Here is a 19,272-nt window from a genome sequence, read left to right on the forward strand (position 1 = left end):
TCTTTCCTTCTCCTTCCATCATCTTAGGTAATGTTTGTCCCCGGTAGGTTTTCGCTATTGTATTTAATGTAAGGCTCCCATACTTGTTCGAATATTTCAATATTATTTCTTAAACTATATGTTATTTTTTCTAATGGAATATATTTATTCATTTCTATATACCATTGTTGTATTTTCAAATTATCTTCCAATTTCCAGGTTGACATAATACATTTTTTTGCTACGGCTAGGGCTATCTTAACAAATCTTTTTTGTGCATCCTCCAAATCAATTCCAAATTCTTTGTTTTTTATGTTACTTAGGAGAAAGATCTCTGGATTCTTTGGTATATTGTTTTCTGTTATTTTATTTAATATCTGATTGAGATCATCCCAAAACTTTTCTACTCTCTCACATGTCCAGATTGCATGAATTGTTGTTCCCATTTCTTTTTTACATCGAAAACATCTATCAGATACTGTTGGGTCCCATTTATTTAACTTTTGCGGTGTAATGTATAGTCTGTGTAACCAATTATATTGTATCATACGTAGCCTCGTATTTATTGTATTTCTCATCGTTCCAGAACATAATTTCTCCCATGTTTCCTTTTTTATCTTTATATTTAAATCTTGTTCCCATTTTTGTTTAGTTTTACCATTTGTTTCCTCATTCTCCTTTTCTTGCAGTTTAATATACATATTTGTTATAAATCTTTTGATTAACATTGTATCTGTAATCACATATTCAAGGTTACTTCCCTCTGGTAAACTCAAATTGCTTCCTAGTTTATCGTTCAAGTAGGATCTCAGTTGGTAATATTCCAGCGCTGTATCTCCAGTTATATTATACTTATCTCTCATTTGTTCATAGGATAAGAATCTACTTCCTGAAAAACAATTTTCTATTCTTTTAATCCCTTTTTTTTCCCATTTTGATGTGAAATTGCAAATCGTAGCGTCATTTTTGTGTTTGAAAATGCCAATGTGAAAATTTTAACTTTAGTCTTCTTGGTTTGCTTAAGTTTACAGAGGAGACGTTGGGTCAAGCTGAGAAGATAGAGTTGGATGCCCATTTGGTGAATCGGCTGGGCAAAGCATAAAGCACAAAATGAGGGTCTGAAAAATTAATGAAGGAGACTGAAGTGCCGTTGAACCAAACCCAGGTAAAGAATTTAATTTTGTGCTGTGTAATTAAGAGACCAAACGATTTGGGATTTTAGTGGTGACCTATTTAAATGAACAAAATATGATTAGAATAGAAGTTTATGGAATGTTTGGAAGTTGTCACAAAAAAATGGAGCATATAAATTAGATGTTGTAATTAAGATAAATGAACAATACAATGAGCTTGGTGTCACAGTATCTGCCTCCCTCTACCATACATCACCGTTAAACCTTTTCCCCAATATGAACCTGATGTCAAAATATCTGACACTGTTAATCGTACATCAATGTTAAACTTCTCAAGAATGTGAATCCTGTCTCAAAGTTTCTGCCTCAGTCTATCGTAGATCAACGTTAAACTTTCTCCCCCTATGAACCTGGTGTAATAGAATCTGCCTCAGTCTACCGTCCATCAACGTTAAACCTTCTCCCCACTGTGAACATGGTGTCATGGTATATATCTCAATTTACAGTATATCACCGTTAAACCTTCTCCACAACGTTAACCTGCTGTCACAGTATCTGCCTCAGTCTACCGTATATCACCGTTAAACCTTCTCCCCATGTGAACCTGGTGTCACACTATCTGACACAGTTTATCGTATATTACTGTTAAACATTCTCCCCACTGTGAACCTGGTGTCACAGTATCTGACACAGTTTATCGTACATTACTGTTAAACCTTCTCCCCACTGTGAACCTGGTGTCACAGTATCTGACACAGTTTATTGTACATTACTGTTAAACCTTCTCCCCACTGTGAACCTGGTGTCACATTATCTACCTCAACATACCGTACATCACCGTTAAACCTTCTCATCATGTGAACCAGGTGTCACAATATCTGACACAGTTTATCGTACATTACTGTTAAACATTCTCCCCAATGTGAACCTGGTGTCACAGTATCTGACACAGTTTATCGTACATGACTGTTAAACCTTCTCACTGCTGTGAAGCCAATGTCACAGTAACGATCTCAGTTGTCCACACATCAGCATTAAACCTCTCTCCACTGTGAATCTGGTGTCACTTTGCCTGCCACATTTTATTTTACATCAGCGTTAAACCTTATTCCCATTGTGAACATGGTGTCATAGTATCTGTCACAGTTTATTTTACATCACCTTTAAATCTTATTCAAATTGTGAACCTGGTGTCACAGTATCTCACACAGTTTATCGTACATTACTGTTAAACCTTGTTAATGTTGTGAACCCATTGTCTCAGTATCTCTTATCAGTCTACCATACATCATCGTTAAACCTTTACACATCTGTGAATGGGTGTCACTCTATCTCACAGTTTATCGTACATTACTGTTAAACCTTCTCCCCACTGTCAACCTGGTGTCACAGTATCTGACACAGTTCATAGTATATTACTGTTAAACCTTCTCACAAATGTGAATCCCACTATAAAATAATACTCCCCTTCTAAGTCTCGCTGTATTGAATCCCACCTATTTAAAAAATTCCAAAAAAAAGAGAAAAATCAATCCCAAAACAAGTTACTCAAAAGTAGCAGCCCCCTAAAAATCTGGGTGTGGTAAAGTCCACAAGTGGCAGGTGACTAAAGGACTCAGTGTCACCCACCCCCAGTCAGACTTTCACAAAGTCCTGAAACAAAAACATTCAACCCAGTGATTCCAGTCCCAATGATTGTTCCGGATCATCAATATCGAGAAGACTTTGCGTCAATTCAACTTTTTTCCCATTCTTTCCATATTTTCCAATCTTCCCATTTCCATTCCCATTGACCCTTCCTTTCGGTGATAATGGTGAAGATCGCCCATTTCCTCGTACATCTGGCAATGAATTAGCAAATATTAAAGGATCATGGTCATTTTCAAAAAACTGAGATTAAAAATTCCCATAAAAATCTTTCAATACTGCTGCATAACGAAAAGCAAATTTATATCCCTTTCGCCACAATACTTCTTAAGCCGAATTAAATTCTCAGCATCTTCTGATAATTTCTTGACTCAGATCTGCATTTAAAAAAACCCTATTATTTTGAACCATCAGTGGAGCCTGATTTTTCCGTGTTTTCTGCACCACCAATCGGAGGATCACCTCTCTGTCTTGATATTTAAAACAGCGAATCAAAACTGCTCGTGGTAATTGGCCTGGAAACGGTTTCTTCCTTAACGCTCTGTTTGCTCGATCTAATTCCAGTCCATCCGGAACGAATTACCTGCCCTACACTTTTGGGATCCATTTCTTCAAAACCTTCACCGGATCCGAACCTTCCATATCTTCCGGAAGACCTACTATTTTAACATTATTTCTACGACTTTGGTTTTCTAATGAGTCAAACTTCTTCAATAATTCCTTCTTCTGAAACCCCCAATCTACAAAAGGATCTTCCACTTTTCCATTTTTTCTCTATTATGCTCCACTTGACTCTTGCATTCAAGAAAGCCTCCTCAATCTTTTTAAAATGATTTTGCACAGTATCCTCTGATCGTGTCCATCTCGTAACATCACTCTTAACTACATTAATATCTTGCTTCATCAAAGTTATTTCTTCACACACAGTGTTCATTTTAGATTTCATTTCCGAAAATCTGATGAGTCATCTGCATTGACATATTTGACATATCTTCCATGAGTTGAGCAATCCCTTCCAGAATTGGAAACACAGAATCCAGTCCAGGATCCATCACCTCCCTTTGAGGCCGACCTTCTTTTGCCACAGTCCCCAGTTCTTCAAATTCTAATGAAGTTGAGCATCCTCTTCCTCCATAGCAATAGGTCCTCTTCCGGTGCTGCTGCGTGTCTGGATACCCGACACAGTGTGCCGACCTCATCAGTTCACCGTCGCTCAGGCTCCCCCACAGCCCACACCTTCTCCAAAGGTTTGTGGACCCTCGACGAACTGTGCACACCCGGTAGGGCCACCGACTACGCAGGTGCGTCTTCTGATGCTACACTGTATCTCTCCTGACCACCAGGCAATGCTGCAGGCTCACGGGCCTGTCCTCGCTCAGCTGGCCCGCCCTCACGCCTGTGTTCACGAGTGCACGAGTCGAAACCGCTGAACACATCACTGAGCTGAAGCCATCTTGCGATAGCGCAAGTGGTACCTATGTAATACTTAGCCGGGCAGGAGTCCTCTGAGACTTGGGGACTCCAGTCGACAACTCCGTTGCTTCAACTTGAACTCGGCCTCATTTCTTCAACACTTTTGTAAGGTAATTTCTTCTGTAACTGAGTTTTCGATTTTTTCACATTTGCAGCCATTTCGATCCTCCACTATTCCAAAGTCTATAAACAGTATTTTTAATCACTTTTACAACTTTTAAAATCAAGCATTTAATAGTCTAACTGGGGAAGGGTGGAACCACACGTCTACCCATCAGTGCTTAAATATATTAATAATGAAATCATGTGGTTTCATCTCTTTGTGACTGATAGAAATAATGAAAACCTAGACAACAACAAATGGCAGATTTACCACAGGACAAAGTTTCACCTGATGAATTCCCATTTACATCTGTGGAAGTTGATTATTTTGGTCCTTTGCAATTAAAGTGAGGACGAAGTGTTGAAAAACAATATGGAGTTATTTTCACTTGTTTGACTATGAGAGCAATTCATATTGAAGTAGCGTCATTGCTTGATACAGACTCTTTTATTAATGTTCTTTGGCATTTTATTCCTAGACGTGGTCAAGTAAAAGAATTATGTTCTGATAATGGATCTAACTTTACAGGAGCTCAACGAGAATTATGAAAAGTTATTCAAAATTGGAATCAACATCAAATTCCTGATGCGTTATTTCAGAATGAAGTTAATTGGATATTTAATCCACCCATAGTTATGGGTGTGGTACGGGTAAGGGTCAGTTGGTTGTGGAGAACGTTTACAAAGGTCTGTACTGGGCAGTACTGGGCAGCAATGCCTAATGTTGTAATGGATGCGGAAGCTCTGGGAAGGGGTAAGGGAGGGACTGGCCAGGAAGTCTGCAGATGCTGGGGCCGAGGGAAATGGACAAACATGCTGGGGAAACTCGTGGATAGTTTTGTGAGGAGCAGGTCCTGCTTCACGAGTCAAATTGAGTATTTTGAGAAGGTGTCAAAGGAAATAGATGAAGGTCAAGGTCTGTATGCGCTGCACGTGGATTTTAGTAAGGTGCTTGACAAGGTCCTCACAGTGGCCTCATTTAGAACGTCAGGAGGCATGGGATCCATGGAGCCTTGGCTGTGTGGATTCAGAATTGGCTTGTCTGCAGTAAACAGAGGGTAGTAGTAGATGGAACAATGACTAGTGGCTCTCCAAAGGGATCTGCTCTGGGACCCCTGCTCTTTGTGATTTTTATGAATGATGATGGGAGTGGAAGGGTGGGTACGTCAGGGGATGACACAGAGGTAGAGATGTTGTAGACAGTATAGAAGGTTGTCATAGGTCATCCAGTTTGCAGAGAAGTGACAGATGGAGTTGAATCCTGTAAATACAGATGTACTTAAACAAGCAACTGGTACAGGTTAATTTCCAGAGTCATTTTCAAGGGCACGAATAAAAGTTATTCCAAAGAAGGTTGGAGACCCATTAAAATTAGCTTCATATAGACCAATATCTTTATTGAATGTGGATTACAAGAACGTGAGGGCAGAGCACATGGTTAATGGCAGGATTATGAACAGTGTGCAGGACAGAGAAATATTTAGATCCTGCGCCATAAATCGCTCAAGGTTGCTGTGCAAATTGAGAGGGAGTTTAAGATGGTGTATTGTGTGCTGGCCTTCAGGAGTCAGGGGATTGAGTTCAAGAACTGAGAGGTAACGTTGCAGATGTACAAAATTCTAGTCAGACCACACTTGGAATATTGTGTGCATTCCTGGGGCGAGAATACCAGTGGACGTCTAAATAAGGTGAGATGAGGGAACTTTAGACAAGATGTGAGGGGGATATTTTATTCACACAGAATGTAGTGGGTGGCTGGAATACATTGCCAGGGGTGTTACTGGAGGCTCATCCAAAAAAGGCATGAAAAAGATTTTAATATAGGGACAGGAATAAAAGAAAAACAGAAGGTACTGGTGAGAGGGAGGGAAGAGTAATATTGTTGTGGGGTAGGTTCAGATGGGTCAGCTGAAGGGACTCGACTGATCCATCCATGATTTGTCCAGCATCTTGCTGCCATGTCGTGGTGAACCAGGGTGTTGCCTGATGGAGACACGGTACTCTGAGCTCTGCAGATATAGATTGTGGTTTTCTCCATAACACACTTCCTCAGGTAAAGCAGAGGAAGGGAAAGGCCCTAGTGTGCAGGGGCAGGGAGGGGGGTGATGGGGGAGGAGTTGGGGCCCTCCAAAGTCATCGTGATCAGGCCTCGGAGACGGTATCTCTATCACTCGTATTTCTCTTCCCAGCAGAAGGACCGATCTCAGAGACAAGACACGAGTCCAGAAGAACATTGCATCCCAGCTGAACAGAGGATGGACAACATCATGATGGCCTGAACCCCTCCCCTTCTCCCTCTGGCCCTGCCAACTCCATTCACCACCTTTTCCATATCCCTTCACCCACTTCCCCTCCCATTTCTTCCCTACCTCTTCTCCATTCCAACCCCCTCCCACTCACGTTCCCCTTCACCTACCCTCACACCTATGCCCTAAACTTAGCCCTCCTCCCTTCACCTCCCCTTCCCCTCTCCTTTCCCACACCCTTTTGTCTCCTACCCTTCCCCTCCTCCCCTTCCCTTCCTACCCCTAACTTAGGGGAAGGAGGGATAGGGGAAGGGGGTAGGAGAAAGGGGGGTAGTGAGAGGGTAGGAGTAGGTAATGGGGTAGTGGTAGGGGGTGCGTGTATGGGGTAGGGTTAGGGGAAGGGGGTAGATGTAGAGGATAGGGGTAGGGTTTAGCTTAGGGTTGGGGAAGGTGGGTAGAATTAAGATAGGGGTCAGGGACGGGTAGAGGTACAGTTAGGTTTAGGGTTAGGAGATGTGGGCTCGGGTTAGGTCGAGGTTTAGGGTTAGGTTTAGAGTTCGGGGAAATGGGCTTGTGTTAAGTTTAGGGGAAGGGGGTAGGTGTAGGAGGTAGAGGTGGAGTGTGAGTTGGGGATAGGGGAAGGTGGGTAAGATTAGGGTTGGGTTTAGGGGACAGCGCAGGGATAGGGTTAGAGGACAGGGTGGAAATAAAAGTTAGGGTTGGGGACGTGGTGTAGTGTTTAAGGGTATCGGTAGTGTTAACGTTAAGGTTAGGGTTTGTTAGGGGTTAGGGTTAGGTTGGGGAGGGGAGCGTGGGCGGCGAGCGGGGCACAGGAAATGGGGAGGTGATGAGGGAGGGGAATGGGCAGGGAAATGAAGAGGGGTACGGTGTAGAGGAAATGGGAGGTGAATGTAGGAAGGCACCCCTTCCCCCACATTATCCCTGCCTCCTCTCCTCCTTCCAGAGGAAGCCGGACCTCATTCCGGCCAGAACCTCCCTGTAGTTTCAGATCCTCCGTTTCAGGAAGTGCCTTCGACGCTTGCCGCTGGACAGACATCTTGTCTCTTGATTCATTCTATACCGTTGATATTAAATTTAAAAATGGTTTGATCTTTTAAAGCTTGAACTCAAAAGGCTGGTCCAGATAGACAACACAGAAACAGGCCCTTCGGCCCCACTCTCCTGCTGGCTGTGCTGTTGTAATCAGTCCATATTCCTCTCCACCTTTTCATTCTTAGCTCCCATCAAGCTCATGTTGCCTTGTCAATCTCACGGCCTGTGGGAAGAAGCTATTTCCCTCCCTGGCTTCTCTGCTTTTATTCTTCCATATCTCCTTCCTGATGGCAGGGGGACAAAGATGCTCTTTGCTGGATATCTGGGAGTCTATTTACAGAGCCCATCCCTGCAAAGATTCAGGGGTCCCTTGCCTTGAGGTTCCACCCATGTTGCCTCTCCCTCAGCACTCTCTCATCAGAACACAATTAAACCCTCCTTCCCCTCCTCTCCCAGGTCTCAGTATCCCCCTGACAATTCCAGTCAGTTGCCATATATACACCCTGCCCCACCTGCTATCGAATGCCCTGCATCCTCCTTCCCCATTGGTTTCCTCCTGTTATCAGGCATCAGAATGGACCCCACCCTGTTGAAACTATCCGTATTCTCACTGATCACTCTGCGCCTCTGCCCTCCATCCAGGGGTCTTGGTTGTCTTGTGGTGATGGTGGAGAACAAAGTACCAACTCAAGGAGATGGGGAGCTGTAAGGAGACCCCCAGTTCCAGGAGACAGGAAGAACCACAGAGATGCCCAACTCTGTCAATCCGGTAGAACCCGGTCATCAGGTGCAAGGAGCTCTTGGTACTGCTGCACGTGAGGCAGGTGTGGCCCATCCCCACACCTCCACCCTGTCAATTCCCAAAACACATTTCCTATTCATGTGGGGGTCCAAAATGGATAGAGTCTGGAGGACCATGTACATCGTCAATCAATGGGGGAATATCCCTAACCAGCATGGCTATTGTGTATGGCTGTGCTTGGAAACAAAGTTTAAGGGCACCAAAAGCCGCTATGTGCTGAGGTTCTACCTGGCTCAGGTGTTGTGAAAAATTGGTCTGGCCCTGATGCCACACAATGTCCTAGTCAGCAGGACTTTGCCCCATCACCTTCATGGGAATGGTTGCATAGACAAACACTATTGACCACAGGGCCATCAGGCAGTGGTCAGGATGGAATTCCTGCTGACACAGAGACTAGGACTTGATGAGATACTGCGGGGTGGTGCCCTGAGCAGAGCATCCAGAGACAGACATCCAGAACTGCTGGAAGAACAGAAACTCAGTGAAAGATGCCCTTTGGTCTGCCTGAAACCCAGATAAGAGAATCAAACACTAGAAGCCCAAAGCAAAGGGAGGAAGGTTTAGGGGAAATATAAGGGGTACTTGTTTTTACACAGAGTTGTGGGTGCCAGGAATGCCTTGCCAGGAGTGGTGATGAAGGCTGAAATATTAGCGGCATTTAAGGGCTTCTTGGACACATGAATGAAGGAAACATAGAAGATAGGAGCAGGAGTAGGTCATTCGACCCTTCGAGCCTGCTCCGCCATTCAACGAGTTCATGGCTGATCTTAAAGTTCAGTACCCCATCCCCACCTTCTCTCCGTAACCTTTAATACCCTTATACGGAAGAAATATATCTAATTCCCTCTTAAACATATTTAATGAACCTGACTCTACTGCCCTCTGTGGCAATTAATTCTACAGATTCACCACTCTCTGGGTAAAGAAATTCCTCCTCATCTCTATCCTAAATGGTTTGCCTATTATTCTCAAACCATGGCGCCGGGTTCTGGATTTTCCCATCCTTGGAAACATCCCATGTCACTCGTCAATCATCATTTAGGCAGGTTACCCCACTCTTTGGAACTGGTATGCCACTCCCTGTCGGAGTGAGATGTTGAAGATATCCATAGCCAGTTGGTCAACACAGGTTATCAGTCCTCTGCTGGGTTCTCCATCCAGGCTTGATCCTTTCCTTTGATTCACTCTCCTGAAGGCAGCCCATGTTGTCATCTTTGGTTACTGATAGCAGCGGATCATTAAGAGATGTAGTGGGGGAGGGGAGATTTGCGATGGTTCTTCCCTGTACTAGTGGTCATATCAGGTGTAGAAGGCATTGAGTTCATGTGGAATGAGGCTTTGCCGCCTCCCATTGCACCAGATTTGTTTTTGCACCACTTTATGTCATTTAGGCCCCTGTCACAGCTGATGGGTATCCTTCGTTGTTTCCATTCTTGTGCTGAATCTCCACCACCGGAGAGATGGCTTTCCATGGTTCGTATTGGCTCCTTGTGTATCTGTATCACCAAACTGTGATTTGGCTCTCAGCAATTTCTGGATATTGTTGTTCATCCAGGATTTCTGGTTGAGAAAACTCCCTGAACAATTTAGTGGGGATACCCTTGTCCACAGCTGTTTTGATAAAGTTTGCTATGGTCCTGGTACAGTGATTCTGTTCCTCAGCTGAGTTCTTGAACACGATCCAATCCAGAGACTCGAGGCAGTCCTGCAGCTGGCTTCCCTCACGTGACCACCTTCTGGTTGTCCTGATCTAATAAGTGTTGTGAGCAATTTTAGGCCCCATTTCTAAGAGAGGATGTGATGGCCCAGAGGTGGTTTACAAGAATGATCCTGGGGATGAGAGGAATAATGTTTGAGGAGCATTTGATGGTTCTGGGCCTGTACTCGCCCGAGTTTAGAAAGATGAGGCAGGACCTCATTGAAATCTGAATATTGAAAGGGCTGGATGGAGAGTATTTTGCCAGGAGTGGGAGAGTTTAGGATCAGTGGGCACAACCTCAGAATAAAAGGATGTCTGCTTAAAACTGAGATGGAGAAACCTTTTCATCTAGAGCAGTGATTTTCAAACTCCCCCTCCACCCCACCCCCAATCCCACCCCCTCCCCCGGATCATATTCTACATAAACCTTATGCCAGAAGTGCTCTGTTAGTAAAGGATTATTTAAAGTGGGAGGTGAGTTGAAAGAAAGTTTGAAAACCACTGTTTTAATTGTACCTCATTGACTTGTTCTGTGCGTGGTTTCATAACTCCAGAGGAAATGGGCCAATGAGAACTTTTCTTAAGCAATTTTTTTCCTTCTTAATTAGGTCAACAGCAGTCTTTCTCAGCGTTTTTTCCCATTCATATGCCACTTTAAGCAATCTTTTACTCATTTTTCAACACTCCAAGGAATAAAGTCCCAACCTGTTCAACCTTTCCCTGTAGCTCAAATCCTGAAGACCTGGCAGCGTCTTAGTAAATCTTCTCTGCACTCTTTCAATCTTACTAATACCCTTCCTGTAGCTAGGTGACCAGAACTGCACACAATACTCCAAATTTGTCCTCACTAACAACTTATGCCACCTCACCATAACTTCCCAACTCTTATTTTCAATATGTTAATTAATGAAGGCCAAGGTAACAAAAGCTCTCTTTAGAACCCTGTCTTCTTGTGACACCACTTTCATGGAATTATGCAACTGTGTTTTATCTCTTGCTGCCGATTTGTATAACTTCTCTGTTCAATTTCATAATGTTGGCTTCTGGACTATTTTATTGTGCCCTTGATGTAGAGCGTTCTGGCAGGGCAAAACAATTTTGTTTTCTTTTGTCAGGTCAAATTTTGTCACATTGATCCAAAAACAAGTATTTTCACCATTCCTTCATTTCAGATTCTCTGCAGCTGTGGTATTGTACCTCACAGTGACGGCATCATGTTTGTCTTGTTTATCCTTTACCCCTCCATCCTGACAGATGTGTTGATCAATGAGTGGACTCCACTCATCCAGCACCACTGCCATTTCTGCTGCTTGGGCATTTCATCCCACATATTCAATTTGTTATTTCCCCTCTTCTTTTTCTCAGTGAAGAGAATCAGGTTTATTTGATCATCTTTCTGAATCCCAGTGAAAGGTTATCGACCTGAAGGTTTCAACTCCGATTATTTTTCCAGTAGATGACCTGCTGAGTATTTCTAGCACTGAGAGTTTATTTTACTTTCTTGGTGTTTTACTGAGTGCTTTGAATGGGAGAAGAAATGTGGGTTGGGTTTAAGTGGAGAAGTCTCGATCATGGAGTGGATTTAGAAAAATAGACATAAAAGGGGAGGGTGCATGGAGATAGTTAATTCATCTTTTGAAATTGTTTTTTGAGCTATGATTATTTTCTGATGTACGCGCAGTGTTCAGAATTAAAAATTTATTGTGATGAACATGTCAGAAAATTTGCCGTTTTGTGGCAACAATTTAGGTGCAAATATTGTTATAAATTACATTTTAAAAAAAGAAATCCATTTGTGCAAAATGAAGAGTAAGTGAGGGAGTGACTGTGGTTCCTTGTCCATTCAAAAATCTGATGGCAGATGGGGAGAAGCTGTGTTTGTACCATTGGGTGTTCGTCTTCATGCTCCTGGACCTGTTTCCCTGGTGATCACAGTGTGAAGAAGGCCTGGTCTGGGTGGCGAGGGTCCTTGAGGATAGAGGTTGTTTTCTTGAGACTCTGCCTCTTGGAGAAATCCTTAATACATGGGCGAAGGATGAAAGGGGAAAAGTTTAGTGGAAACATGAGGGGGAGCTTCTCCACAAAAGGTGGTGGGAAAGTGGAACAAGCTCGTAGCTGCATGAGGAAATGTGAGCTCAATGTTAGCATTGAAGAGTTTGGACAAGTTCAGGGATACGAAGGAGATGGAGGATGATGGACTGGATGCTTGTCAGTGGGACAAGGCTGAATAAGAGTTTGGCACAGACTAGAAAAGGTCTGTATCGGTGCTGTAATGTTCTGTGAATCCATGGAGTGATGCACTGGGTCGTACATCTACAACCCAACAAAACTACCATGGTGCCTGCACAAAAGCACACAATATGCAGCACGTAATGACCAAATGAATAATCTAAATAAATATATGTAGAGGGCCAAGCGGGCACACAGCCCACGTTGTGAACCGTCAGTGACGCGGTTCTCCGACGTCTCGCAATACCATAAAACAGACCACTGGGCACTCACCCATTTAATGGACCACACGTGCACGGTGCTGCATGCCGAGGAACGGCACGTTGATCTGTGGTGTCTTCTGCGGGTAGGTGCAGGATATTCACAGGGCTTAATTTAAACCTGCTGGTTCCATGGATCGATAGCAAACTCTTAATAATGTCTCACCATGTCTTATTTGGCAGCCTATAATATACCCCAATAATAGTACCCTCATCCTTCTTATTTTTTCATTTTACCCACACTGCCTCCCTCGATGAGCCCTCCAGTCTCTTTTATCTTTCTCTGGATTCTAGATGTTGTAAGCCAAGAAACATTTTTGTAAATCTTCTCTGCACTCTCTCCACCTATCTCTATCCTTCCTTTGACAAATGAGACCAGAACTGAACACAATACTCCAAACCTGGCCTCACCAATGCCTTCAACAATCGCAGCATCATTTTCCAGCTGTACTTTATGCTATGATATATGAAGGCCAGTTTGCCATAACCACCCTGTCTACCTGGCAATCCACCTTCAAGGAACTCTGTACCGTAACTCCAAGATCCCTCTCTTCCTCTGCATTCCTCGATGCCCTTTCCCTTAACTGCATATGTCTTATTTTGGTTATTTTTTCTGGAATGCAGCAACTCACACTTGTCGACATTAAATTCCTTCTGCCATCTTTCAGTCCACTTTTCCAAACAAACCAAATCCTGTAATCTAAGAAAACCTTCCTCACCATCCACCACTCCCCCTATTTTCATATCATCTGCATATTTGCTTACCCAGTTAACCATCCCATTTCATTCCCCAACCACAGATCGAACATTGCCCCCCCCCGTAGTGGGCATCTCCACATACTGCTGCAAAAAGTAGTCCTGAACACATTGTTTAAACTCTAAGCCATCCTGCCCTCTCAGTGACTGTGTTTCCCAATCCATGTTAGGAAAATTGAAATCCCCAACCAACACCACCCTATTCCTACTGCAGATGTCAGCTAATTCCTTGCACATTTGCTCTTCTAGTTCTCCCTTCCCATTTGCCAGACTATAATGTACCCCTATAATAGTAACCTCACCCTTCTTATTTTTTAGTTTTACCCACACTGCCTCCCTTGATGAGACCTGCAGTCTTTTGCCTCAGCACCGCTGTAATATCTTCCCTGACAAGTAATGCGGAATTTAAAAGAAGTCTGTAAAGTTTGAATAAAGCCGTCTTGTGTTGACTAACGTGGGTATGTGTATGACTTTAGTAGCTGTACCCAAGTTGCCGCCAGAAATGGTGAGCCCCGAATGCAAGATTCAGCCGAAGCTTGAATCTCCAGTGATCATGGACACAACGACTGCAGCAGCTGCCACCACGGCTGCAGTTCAACCAGGTTCTGCCTATTTCTCCTGGAATTGACTAGACATGAGCTTTTAAATATGGAGAGCCTGAGTGACAGGGATCCATCTGATCTAATGAATGAGATGCTCGTATTAGCAGATGGCCATTCTCATTGTTTACTTTTTGAGATTCTATTCCTGTCCAAACTCCCGGGTCGTGTCGCAATACCAGTCGTTAACATGGATTTCTGCCATCCCCATGATGTAGCGTGGGAGGCTGACAGGCTCGATCATTCTCCAACGCAAGCATCTGCTCACAAACAGCCTCTTTGATCAGTAGATCCATCTCCTGTGTCCTACAAGCCTCCTATATCTGCAGTTCAGTTAAAAAAGGATGAGTGCACTGACAGGCGGTGAGAATGGTGTTTCTACCATTGCCAATGGGGAAAAAAGCACATAGATGTGTACCGCCATTTATCTATTAGAAAAAAAGGCAGGAAATGAAAAGAACGGCTGCCAGTTGGGGCCTCGACAGCTGGCACAAGTACCGACTGGCCTATTGTATCTTCAAGATGACGCTGGTAAGTACAAATATCCTGCCAACCTATTTTGAAAAAAACATATATATAACAACACCTGGCTCTTCAAGCAGCAAATGGAACTACAATTCCCTGCTTTGGCACAGGACGGGTCGCAATTGGGAAAGGAGGTGCAACATTCCTTTGGAATTGCATATTGTCTTCATTTGCACAGGTCATTTTGGGTGCAGATTTTTGAAGGTCGCATGACTTGCCAGTAGACGTGAAGCGGAGGAAATTGGTTCATGCCACCACTTTGAAAACATACCCACTGGTCTGCAGCCAAGGGAGAGTTTCCCATATTGGGGTGCATATCCTGCACAAAGATGCCTATGCTGCCCTGCTCAATGAATATCCTGCTATTATCTCTCCTAATTTCAACACCTCCAAAACAGTCCCATTACATAGACGCTTCAGACCCGCTGATTTATGCCAGTTCTCGTCATCTTCCAACTGATTCACTGCGGCAGGCAAGGGCAGAGTTTATTGCAAGGGAGAAATAAGGCATCATTCAGTGCTCCAACAGTCCTTGGGCATCACCGTGACACATGGTACCCAAAATAACAGGTGGATGTAGACGCTGCGGTGATTACCGTAGGCTCATTAACTACACCCGACAGATACCCTCTCCCTCATATGCAAAATTTCGCTGCCCATCTGCACATTTTCCATGTTTTCTCCAAAGTTGATCTTGTCAAGGGATACCATCAGATCCCGGTGTATAAGGAAGACATTATTATTCCTTTAAGGCCATTTGAATTTTTTAAGGATACTATTTGGGTTGAAAAACGCCGCTGAAACTTTCCAGCATCTTATAGACGCATTAGGCAGAATCGCTTCCATACACTTGGACGACATCCTCATAGCCAGTCAAACTGAACAGGATATCTCCAACTGCATTTACGCCGGCTGTTCCAATGGCTGGAGGAATTTGGTCTTCCCATCAACCCTAGCAGATGTCAATTTAGCAAGTCCACCATCGATTCCTGGGACCAAGATCACACCTAACGGTGTCTTTCCCTTAGCCAGCAAGGTAGAGGCAGTCCATGCTTTTTCAACACCTATCACGATTCAGGGCCTGCAGAAATTCTTGAGCACGAAAAACTTCTATCACCGGTTCATTCCAGCAGCTGCTGACATTCTTCGACCACGGTTTCCGATCCTCACCACAAAGCACGGGGATGTTCCCTGGACAACAGAAGCAAAGGTTGCGTTTGTGATGCCAAAGACGCTTTAGTCAACGCAGAAATGCTCCCCCATCCTAACCCCAACACATCCTTGACATTTAGTCCTAATGCCTCGAGTACGGCCATGGGTGTGTTTCTTGAGCAGTATGTCGATGGCCATTGCCAACCCCTCACATTCTTTAGCCAACATCTATGGCCATCAGAGATGAAATATCGTGCATTGCATCGAGCCACAAGGCACTCCAATTTGTTTTGGAGGGTTGGCATTTCACTGTGTTCACAGACCACCAGCCACTCGTCTTTACCTTCAGCAAAATAACAGATCCATGGTCGGCAAGACAGCAGGGCCACTCTCATACATTTCAGAATTTACCACGGACATGCGCTATATTTCTGGTAAAAACAATGGCATCACGAATATTCTGTCCAGACTGACTGTATATCATATTCAGGGTGACTTTGATATTCCTGAATTAGCCAGTGTCCAGGCAATGGACCCCGATGTTCAGGCATACAATACGGCCATTACTAACCTGGACATACAGCATGGGGCAGCACAACTGGGTGGCCAACCTTACTTTGTGACATGTCTTTGGGCTACACTCGACCAGTGATTTCACCATCTTGGAGGCAATGCCTTATTGACCAGATACACAGCTGTCTCATCCATCCATCAGAACATCTGTCAAGCTCATGTCAAATAAATATGTAGGTCATGGACTGAAAAAAGGTGTCGCGCCATGGGTCTGCACATGTACCTCCTGTCAGACAGCCAAAATTCAGTGGCACACTAAGACACCTCTTCAAACTTTCACGGCATTATGAAGGCAGTTGGAACACGTTCATGTGGACCAGCTTGGATCATTGCCAGTATCTCAAAACCTGAGATATATTCTAACATAACATAACAATTACAGCACGGAAACAGGCCATTAGGCCCTTCTAGTCCACACCGAACCAAACACCCCTTTCTAGTCCCACCTCCCTGCACAATGCCCATAACCCTCCATCTTCTTCTCATCCATATACCTGTCCAACCTTTTCTTAAATAATACAATTGACTCCGCCGCCTCTATTTCTCCTGGAAGAGCATTCCACACGGCTACCACTCTCTGAGTAAAGAAGATCCCCCTCATGTTACCTCTAAACCTCTGCCCCTTAATTCTTAACTCATGTCCTCTTGTTTTAATCTTTCCTCCTCTTAATGGAAATAGTCTATCCACATCCACTCTGTCTATCCCTTTCATAATCTTAAATACTTCTATCAAATCCCCTCTCAACCTTCTACGCTCCAAAGAATAAAGACCTAATCTGTCCAATCTCTCCCTATACTCTAGATGCTTAAACCCAGGTAACATTCTGGTAAACCTTCTCTGCACTCTCTCCACTCTGTTTATATCCTTCCTATAATTAGGCGACCAGAACTGCACACAGAACTCCAAATTAGGCTGCACCAACGTCTTATACAATCTCAACATCACCTCCCAACTCCTATATTCCATGCAATGATTGATAAAGGCCAGCGTACTAAAAGCCTTCTTCACCACCCTATTCACGTGAGTTTCTACCTTCAGGGAACGATGTACCGTTACTCCTAAATCTTTCTGCTCTTCTGTATTCCTTAATGCTCTCCCATTTACCACGTATGTCCTATTCTGATTCTTCTTACCAAAATGAAGCACCTCACACTTATCAGCATTAAATTCCATCTGCCATTTTTCAGCCCACTTTTCTAAGCAGCCCAAATCCCTCTGCAATCCTTGAAAACCTTCTTCATTATCCACTATTCCACCTATTTTAGTATCGTCTGCATATTTACTAATCCAATTCACCACCCCATCATCTAGATTATTAATGTATATAACAAACAACAATGGGCCCAATACAGATCCTTGAGGCACACCACTGGTCACCGGCCTCCAACCTGACAGACAATTATCCACTACCACTCTCTGGCCTCTCCCTTTCAGCCAATGTTCAATCCATTTGACTATCTTAAAATTTATACCTAAAGACTGCATCTTCCTAACTAACCTTCCATGTGGTACCTTATCGAAAGCCTTACTGAAGTCCATATAGACAACATCCACTGCGCTACCCTCATCCACATTCCTAGTCACCTCTTCAAAAAATTCAATCAGATTGGTCAAACATGACCTTCCTCCCACAAATCCATGTTGAGTGCTCCTGATCAGACCCTGTCTATCCAGATGTTTATTAGTACTATCTCTAAGAATTTTCTCCATTAATTTACCTACCACAGACATCAAACTTACAGGCCGATAGTTGCCAGGCTTCCTCCTTGAACCCTTTTTAAATAACGGAACCACATGCGCAATGCGCTAATCCTCCGGCACTATACCCATATCTAATGACATTTGGAAAATTACCGCCAGAGCCTCTGCTATTTCCTCCTTCACTTCTCTCAATGTCCTGGGGAAGATCCCGTCTGGTCCCGGAGACTTATCCACCTTTATATTTATATTTATATTGTTGAACGTTTCACGCACTGACCAGAGGCCATCTCGTTGCCATCCAGTGACATTGAGACAAGTGCCAGAGCATTCATTGTCAATTGGATGACTAGATTTGGTTTTCTGACTCACATTACTTCACACCACGGAGCACAATTCACCCACAGTCCAATGGCCTTATAGAACATTTCCACCGGCAACTGAACTCAAACTTAAGGCCTGACTCACCGGTCCCAATTAGGTCAACGAGTTGCCATGGATTCTATTGGGAGCGTGCATGGCTCCAAAGGAAGATATGTCTGCATTGTCCGCAGAGATCGTTTATGGTACGGTCCTTACATTTTCATGGGACATTCATTTCACAGCCAACTCTGATCTGAATGTTCTTCATCAGCTTTGACATGGTGTCATGATCAGCAAACCTTTTCCTACCCACTGGCATGGATCCCCTAAACAGAATATGCCCCCACCACTCCTGGACGCTGATTTTGTTTTTGTGTGCAGACAGATCCCAAGAGCGCCGTTACAATGAACGTATGAAGGCCCTTTCCGCGTGTTGATGAAGGATGAGGTTGTGTATACATTGGACATTGGGGGACATTCACAGCTGTTTCTGGCGACTGTTCGAGGGGGGGGGTGGTTGGTGTAGCAGCTGTCTAGTGGCCGAGCTGGCAAAGTTCTTTGGCAGGCGTGCAAAATAATGAGACAGACAGCTGGAAACTCATCCATTTATTTGACCGCTCATGCATGGTGCTGCGTGCTGTCGAATGGCACCTTCTCTGTAAATTCTCCTGCCAGAAGGTGCAGAACATTCACAGGGCTTAGTTTAAATCTGTGGTCCCGTGGATTGGCAGCAAACTCATAATGATGTCCCAGCTTGTCCCATGGAGCCCGGGACATGCTGTAAATAAAACAAAGCCTGTAAAGTCTGAATAAAGCAGTCGTGTGTTGACTAAACTGGTGTGTGTATGTGTGTTGCTTTAGTAGCTCTATCAAAGTAGCTGCTACATATATAAATATTTTGGGTGATTATCGCACTTCTAGCTATTCCCTAGCCTGTCAGTCCTGATTTTGATGATGGACATGGTTATAGATGCTGTTCACT

At 43.9% G+C, this 19,272-nt stretch overlaps 1 protein-coding gene across 1 annotated transcript in view; it reads left to right on the forward strand.

The window, feature by feature from the left end:
* Positions 1 to 5,255, forward strand: part of LOC138745756 (uncharacterized) — a 404,057-nt gene extending 398,802 nt beyond the window's left edge. Inside the window, exons 2-3 of the transcript XR_011346486.1 lie at positions 1,004 to 1,144; positions 4,103 to 5,255. The gene's annotated coding sequence lies outside the window, so the exon portion shown is untranslated. The remainder of the gene's footprint in view (positions 1 to 1,003; positions 1,145 to 4,102) is intronic.
* Positions 5,256 to 19,272: the final 14,017 nt, after the last annotated feature.

Source organism: Narcine bancroftii, chromosome 11 (assembly GCF_036971445.1).
Source record: "Narcine bancroftii isolate sNarBan1 chromosome 11, sNarBan1.hap1, whole genome shotgun sequence".
Lineage (NCBI taxonomy): Eukaryota > Metazoa > Chordata > Chondrichthyes > Torpediniformes > Narcinidae > Narcine > Narcine bancroftii.